An 8,860-nucleotide genomic window follows, 5' to 3' on the forward strand; every position below is an offset into this window, starting at 1 on the left:
CTTTTTGGGTCTGGGTTACCTCACTCAATATAGTGTTTTCTATTTCCATCTATTTGCATGCAAAATTCGAGAAGTCATTGTTTTTTACCGCAGCGTAGTACTCTAATGTGTATATATTCCACACTTTCTTCATCCATTCTTCCATTGAAGGGCATCTAGGTTGGTTCCAGGTCATGGAGTCCACAATTGGTGAACCTAAAGAAGCTAAGTAAGAAGGTGAACACAAGGAAAAACATATAGTTATCCTCTTGGCTATGGGAAGTAGACAAAATTGCTGGGGAGATAATTTTGGTCTTGGGGGTAGGGTGGGATAGGGGTAAGGGAAGATGGGGAGAGAAAAGGGAGAAGGGGAGGATGGGGGAACTTGGGGAAAAAGGATGATTGGGATAAAGGAAGGCTGGATAGGGGAGCACGGAAGCACAATTCTTAGTTAAGGGAACCACCTTAGGGTTGGCAAGAGACTTGAACCTAGAGTGGCTCCCAGGAGCCCAAGGCGATGTCCCCAGTTAGTTCCTTGGGCAGCTGAGGATAGGGAACCTGAAATGACCCTATCCTATAGCAATACTGACGAATATCTTGCATATCACCATAGAACCTTCATCTGGTGATGGATGGAGATAGAGACAGAGACCCACACTGGAGCACTGGACTGAGCTTCCAAGGTCCCAATGAGGAGCAGAAAGAGGGAGAACATGAGCAAAGAAGTCGGGACCACGAGGGGTGCACCCACCCACTGAGACAGTGGAGCTGAGCTGATCTGTTGGGAGCTCACCAAGGCCAGCTGGACTGGGACTGAAAAAGCATGGGATAAAACTGGACTCTCTGAACATGGCGAACAATGAGGGCTGATGAGAAGCCAAGGACAATGGCACGGGGTTTTGATCCTACTCAACGTTCTGGCTTTGTGGGAGCCTAGCCAGTTTGGATGTTCACCTTCCTAGATTTGGACGGAGGGGGGAGGACCTTGGACTTACCACAGGGCAGGGAACCCTGACTGCTCTTTGGACTGGAGAGGGAGGGGGAGAGGAGTAGGGGTAGGGGGAGAAGGGTGGTAGGAGGGGAAGAAGGGTGGGAGGAGGGGGAGGGAAATGGGAGGCTGGGAGGAGGAGGAAACTTGTTTTTTTTTCCTTTTCTCAATAAAATAAAAATAAAAAAAGAAGAACCTCTCACACCATTTTCCCTTTTTTGTCTAAATGAAAGGGAAGATTTTAAATTTAATAAGTAAAACACATATAACAAAATAGTTATTAAGCAAGAATTATAGTCACAATATTGATATCTACATCATCTTTTATAATAACTAAGGAAAACTAGAAATATATCTATTCTTCAACTCCATTAAAGACTTCAGAAAGATATAATATTACCTAAACAAGCAGGAAGTTCATTGTAAGGAACTTCCCAACTCCAGAATTAACAGAGACATCTCGTTTCCTGGAAAGTCATCCAAAGTTCTTTTGTGACATTTTGGGCTCCCATCTTTAGCCTATTAGCCCAGAGTATCGGGCATAATTTTCTATGAAACAAGAAATCTGAATATATGTTCTACCTTATAAAGGCAAAGTCCATCAGTTGCTTTCTTCTGTGTACTGCAGAATGTCTGGCAGACTCTTTAATGAAGCAGTAACCCTGAAAGACTGTCTTACCTTCTTTAGTAAGATTCAGAAGTCACTTTTGTGGGTCCTGGAAGTTCAGTCAAGAAGTTCAGACAAGAGTCGTTTCCTGCCCAAATGGCTAGCAGACTGTTAGGAGCCTATTTGATGTCCATCATCCTCTTGAATGGTTGTTGCTGCCAGGAGCAGATGTGTCTCATTATTATAAAAAGTCCTAAGTTCTTAAAACATTTTCAGTGCCATATTCTGAAGGTTTCTGAAAGATGTGAAGAATATTTATCTAACTGAAATATATCTCTATATGTCTAGAAAACCTAACTAACTAGCCAAACACAACTACATTTTGACAATTATAGATAACTGTCTATTAAACTGTATTTATTAACTATACTTTACATTTTTAAATGAGTTGCACAGACACAATACCTTAATCAATACCATGTATATATATTTCATTTTATAGCCCATAAAATGAAATGTCTCTCTGTAATTAAATCATTCACAATCAAAAAATTCAAAGAAAAAGCAATAATAAACATATTCAAACTCTCCGTAATTTTTGTCTTTATGTAGCTTATTTTTCTTTATTCTCTTTATCTATGACTGTCTGTACTATCTCTTTAACGACTTTGTTTTAGCTATTTATTTATTTTTAAATCATTTATTTTTTTATAACTATTTCTTCTCTCTCCCAAGCCTATGCACATTTATCCAACACTGTGACTCATTTAGAGGTCTTTTATGAATGTGTCTTTGCTCTGTATCTTTAGCTATTTTTTGACCAGATGTGCCTTTTTATGTTAAGTGGGCATGAATAGGACCAACTCCATAGTCCTGCATGTTGGCTCTGCCCAGTCCAACAAGGTGGAGGCATGTTCACTGCCTCTGGGACTGCCAGGCAGGAGCCATGCTCACAATCTCAACTCTAGTAACCAGTTGGCCCATGCTACCACCAAGTAACTTGCAGCATGCTACCCACAAACTGCATTCAAATGTTCAAACTACTGAAAGAGCCAGAGTTCATGCTAGCAGCAAGAGCCAGAAAGCAGCTATTTCAAAACTCTGTGTTATTTTTTCTTTTCTTCTTCTTTTTTATTGCTACCATTGAGTCAGGAAGACCTCTCTTAAAGAAACCATGGTTTTCCCGCTTGCCTCTAGGAAACAGAGCACATCTGGGAAAAAAAAAGCAATACTCTCTCAAGTTTTTTTTTATATAGTCTGCCACATTGGTGCCAATTTATTGGGGGAGGCTACTCATTCATTTCTGGCTGCCCAGAACTGAAATAACCACAGAGAAACTATATTATTTGCAATACTATTAGACCAACAGCTTAAGTATATTTCTAGCTAACACTTACATCTTAAATTAACCCATTTCTATTAATCATAGCTGTGGCTTACTAGCAAGATTCCAATGCATCTGTCTCCTACAGGCAGCTACATGGCTTCTTCTGAATCCACCTTCTTTCTTCCAGCATTCAATTTAGTTTTCCACTTAGCTCTATTCCGCAAAGCTGCTGCTGTGAAACAGCTTTATTCATTAATCAATAAAAGCAACACATATGCAGAAGGATGTCCCATAACATATCTGGAGTTGAGTTTTGTGCACAGTGATAGGTAAGGATCTGTTTGCATTCTTCTCCATGCAGACATTCAGTTTGATCAGCACCATTTCCTGAATATGTTATCCTTTTACCAGTGTATATTGCTGGCTTTTTCATAAAAGTTCAGGTGTTAAGAGACGTATGGACTTATTTCTGTGACATCTATTCAATTGCTTTGATCAAGGTGTCTGTTTTTGTGCCAATACTATGCTGTTTTTATTTACTATAGCTAAAATGCAATTTGAGATAAGGAATAGTGATACCTCAAGCAGTTCTTTTGTTAATCGGGATTATTTTAGCTATCGTGGTTGCTTTTTGTGTTTCCATATGAAGATAAGGATTGTCCTTTCTGTATCTGAGAAACACTATATTGAAATTTTGATGGGATTTACATTGAATCTGTAGTTTGCTTTTGGTAAGATGGCCATTTTCACAATATTAATTTTACTGATCCATGAGCATGGCTGATCTTTCCATCTTAAAGTCCCAGAATCTGATACTATCCCAGTACCCTATGTCCTAAGTGCAGGACAGACGACACTTCTCTCTTAAAGTCAAAAGGGGGAAGGGGAGCTGATATCAATAGATAGACAAGCACATCCTCATGCTGAAAAGGGACACAACAATAGGGACCTGCAACATAAGAACACTAAACACATTAGGGGAAACCAGCTTACTCATGCATGAGCTCAGTCACTTCAGGTGTGGTATCATTGGATTGGCAACAACACACTAGACAAGAACACATGAACTTGTAGTAAGTGGATGGAAGATTATAAACTCAGGTAGAAAGGGAAAACACACAGCAGGTGTAGCTTTAGTGCTGCTCAGTTTGGTCTAAAAATGAATGCTCAGGTACATACCTATAAATGTTTGATTTCAGACAATGACACATCAAGTAACTATCATACTAGTATACATGCCAACAAAAGAAGCAGAAGAGGATATAATCAACAGTTCAAAGAACTACAGAACTAGGTCAACAGGGTGCATAAAATGACATTCTAATCATTATGGGTGACTTCAATACAAGAGTGGCATCTGGAGAAAGAAAGGACTATAGTGTCATAGAAACATGGATTCGGACAAAGAAATGGTAGAGGACAATGACTGCTGTGCAAATGATGCGTACAAATCCAACACAAAATTCATGCAGATCAAATCATCAAGATGCTGAATGTGGAAATAACCTGCCAAACCCACTACAGCCAAACTGACTACATTCTGGTAATCAGGAATCTCTTACCTAGCATCCAAAACATCCAATCATTTCCTAGTACTGACTTAAGAACAGATCACCAAGTAGTTATAAGAAACATTCATCTGAAACTTGCAAGAGACATGCCAGGCAAGACAAACCAGGAGATCAATCATAAACAAATAATTAACCCAGCTTTGCAGAAAGTATAAGAGAATGACTGAATTTCAGTGGGATTGCTGTGAGTTTCTCCCCATTTAGTTTGATATTGGCTGTTGGATTACTCCTGCCCAGTTCTATGGCAAACTAGTGTGGCTACTGGGATAAAAAGTATATGTCCTGTTTCACTGAGAAACCCTTTCTCAAATCAAGCAAACAAACAAACAAAAAAAGATGTATGTCTTTAAGACTGACCAGTATGGTTGTTTTACTTTCTGATCTTCAGGGAAGCTGTATTTATTAATATTTTAATAAATATAGTGAAAGATCACTATAGAGTACATCTTTAAAACTGAAAGAAAACCCTGATTAAATGAAAAATGAGAGATTTTATAGTCATTTATAATAACAGAACACTCACTAAGACAGACTGTTTAGTCAGTGAAACTCCTCAGATCTCATAGGCTAAAATTTTCAGGCAAAGAAATTAAAACAAGCAACTTTAGAATTGCCAAGAGTGCCATTTTAATATATGGCAAAGTAGATTTCAAATAATAAATGAATCACATGGTAAGAGCCACTGGCTAGCTGTTTTACTATTCTGACCTTCAGGTTGAACACAAATAACTGTATCTGGGCATTTATTAGTGATGTTCACTTAGGAGCCCAAAGTTTAGGGTACATATTTATTTTAAAAAAAAATTTACCCTAGGCATTTTAGCCACCAGCACAAGCAAGTGTTGGACACAAACCTAACAAGCTGAATTGGTGAGAAAAACAAGCACTCTCAACTCCCATCCACCCCAGCTTAACTTCCACTCCTGCACCATCCTTTCACTTGTGACTTCCCATGACAGTCACTGCTTGCTGACACCCTGATCCCTACAGCTTCCTGTGCCTCCCTTGTTCTTGAAGCTCAAAGCTTGCCTCCAATCCTGCTTGTGGCCCCCATGAGGATACCACAACTTCCTGTGGCTCTGGCCAACATACACCCATTGCAAGTTACCCTGACCAGCGTCTCCTTAACAAAAATCTATTCAGTTTGTTTTTGAGTTTTCCTTAGAGTATCCACAGGTTAGCAACATTAGAACAAGTAATATCTGATATCGAGCATTTCTGGACTGCTTTAGCAGTATAACGGAGACACCTGCTGGCCCACATTGCTATTTCACCTTAAAATTCTAATATTAACAAGGATTTTAATGGAGTTAAAATAAGTCATCTGATAATGCAGACAATATCACCATCCAAGAATTTAAAAACACTTTCATTTATACTATAAAGGGAATTCTAAAAGAGTTATATGACCTACCTGAGTAACATATAGTCTTAGATTTAACTGCTATTAGTTTAATACTTCATATTATATCCTGAAGGACATGATTTGATAACAGAGTCAAGAATGAGAAACTTTTAAAAATGATACAGACTTTATACACTAGTAATGTGAACTTGGCTGAAAAGATTCATATCATTGAAAATGATAACCATAATTCAACAGAAAACTTTACTCATGACAGTGAGTTATGAAACCTTACAGAATGATGTCGTGGCATTTCATTTGTATTTTAATAAATAAGTTCAATGTGAAGACCAGGAAAAGCAAAGCAGACAGCCACTGATTCTTACCTAAACCTCAGTCCAAATCTGGTGATCTTACCTCCAGGAAATTTAAGAATAAGACTGAGACTGAGAGCTTTCTCCTCCCATTTATAATCATATCTAGTTCTGAGATTAAAGGTGTGCACCACTACCACCTGCTTGCTATGTCAAGAACATGTGACTACTGGGATTAGAGGTGTGTGTTATTGCTTCCTGCCTATAAGGCTTGCCAGTATGGCTACTTTCCTTTTCTGATCATCAGGCAAGCTTTATTAAAATACAAATGAAATGCCACTACAGAATGGAACCGAGAGATAAGATTATCTGAAAGAATTCATACTGTTGAAACTGACCAACAAAATCTGTTACAAAATTAGGGCAGGTTAGCAGATAGAAAACCCCTCCTGGAAGGCATTTAATATGCCATCCAAATAATTTCTAAAGATGAGAAGATATCATTAATGTAAAAACTGAAAGACTTGGACCCATATGTACATGATAAGAGCCATAAATTAATTGATTTGATGAAATTGTTAGAAATATTCACAGGCAAAGAAATACATACTCTACAAAACACAGTAGTACATAGATTTGGAACCATTGAAAAACTTTGTCAGAACTGATAAACAAGAAGCTGTGGTACAGACAGAAGATTTAACATTGCCAGTACCTCTCAGAGTCAGAGATGATATACCAAGTGTTTTAGCTACTTATCCTCTTACTAGTTCTGAAAACAAACAAATAGTAAATACCTAAAAGGATACACAGAATGTAAATGGAAGCCTATATGCATGAAAGATCTAAAATATATTAAGCAAACAGTAGTATCTTTTGGAATGAATTTACCATATGGGAAAGAGTTTACAAAGGCATGGATTCAAGAAATAAGGTTACTCCACATAATTGGCTTCAATTAGTGTCATCTGTATTACCATGGTCTTCAGCTGCACAGAAAGAGTTGCTGTAGAGAGAAGGCTAGGGTACTTGGACATCAAGGTAGAGTCAGGGCTTTTGAGGCCTCCCAAGATAAAATTCTTGTTGAGTGAGGTAATACTGATCCACAGAATCAAGATATATACAGTGAACACATTTTGCCCCTATATATGTCATACTGCAGCCTTGAACACTTGAGACAAGATTGTAAAACTAGGAGAAATATTTAAATCATATACTAAGGTTATATAAGGCTCAATGGAACAATTTAGTGAACTTTTTCAAATATTAACCGAAGCTGTACAAATATCTGAACATATAGCTATCAGAAGACAGATGAGTGCTCACTGAATCTCTGGCTTTTTTTTCCTTAGGTAAGATTATATTTGCATTGCACCACATTCACAGCTGTCCTTGACCACACGTGACCTATGGGCTATGGTTTGGATACATCTGCAAGGCTTACTATAGCCAGGAGTACACAACGTCAGGAACATAATTACAATTTCAGCAAAAAGTGGTGACAACCTAGGTAGTTTCAAGTTATTCACTCAGAAGCGCATCATTGGGGCGTACTGACAGTAGTGAGCTGCAGGGGAGAGTAGAGAGAATATAATGCAGGTGGATGAGGCAGAAGAGGGGCAAGGGACAAAAGACTGAGACCCTAATGTGCTTCTCTAGGGCTGTGTTTCTTGTCCTGTAATACCACCGAAGTTCTTCGATTTTTTTTTTAATTTTTATTGCTTTATAAATAATACCATTCAAAATTTCTACTTTCTCCCCTCCTCCCATTTTCCTCTGTGCCCCAATCACCTTCCCTCATCCCCACTACAGTCCTAAAAGAGGGCAGGATATACTGCCCTGTGGGAAGTCCAAGGCCCCCCCCCTCTCCATCCAGGCCTAAGAAGGTGTGCATCCAAACAGACTAGGATCCCCAAAAGCCAGTACATGCAGTAGAGACAAATCCCAGTGCAATTATCATTGGCTTCTCATTCAGCCCCCATTATCAGCTATATTCAGGGAGTTGGGTTTGATCACATGCTCCTTCAATCCCAGTCCATCTGGCTTTGGTGAACTCCCATTAGATCAGGCACACTGTCTCAGTGGACCAACCCCTAGCAGTCCTGAGTTCCTTGCTCATGTTCTCCCTCCTTCTGCTTTTCAACCAGAGCTTGGGAGCTCAGTCCAGTGCTCTGATGTGGGTCTCTGTCTCTAGCTCCATCCATCACCAAACAAAGGTTCTATACTGATAATCAAGATATTCATCAGTGTGACTATGGGACAAGGCCAGTTCAGGCACCCTCTCCTCTACTGCCCAAGGACATAGCTGGGGACATCCCCGTGGACACCTGGGAAACCCTCTAGAGACAAGTCTCTTGCCAACCCTAAAATGGCTCCCTTAATTAGGATATCTTCTTCCCTACTGTCATATCTGCCCTTCCTCCATCTCAACCAACCCACTCCCCCAAGCTCTCCCCAATCCGCCCTTTCTCCCTTCTCTCTCGCACTCTTTCCTTCTCCCCACCTCACCCCTACCCCCATGCTCCCAACTTTTGGCTGGTGATCTTGTCTGCTTCCATTTTCCAGGAGGATCTATATATGTTTTTTATTTGGGTTCACCTTATAATTTAGCTTCTCTAGGCTCACGACTAATAGGATCAATGTCATTTGTTTATGGTTAGAATCCACTAATGAGTAAGAACATACTATATTCATATTTTGGGGTCTGGGTTATCTCACTCAAGATAGTG

This window comes from Microtus oregoni, unplaced genomic scaffold, assembly GCF_018167655.1.
Source record: "Microtus oregoni isolate MIOR12 unplaced genomic scaffold, Mior012 000031F_ref0000149, whole genome shotgun sequence".
NCBI classification, from domain to species: Eukaryota; Metazoa; Chordata; class Mammalia; order Rodentia; family Cricetidae; genus Microtus; species Microtus oregoni.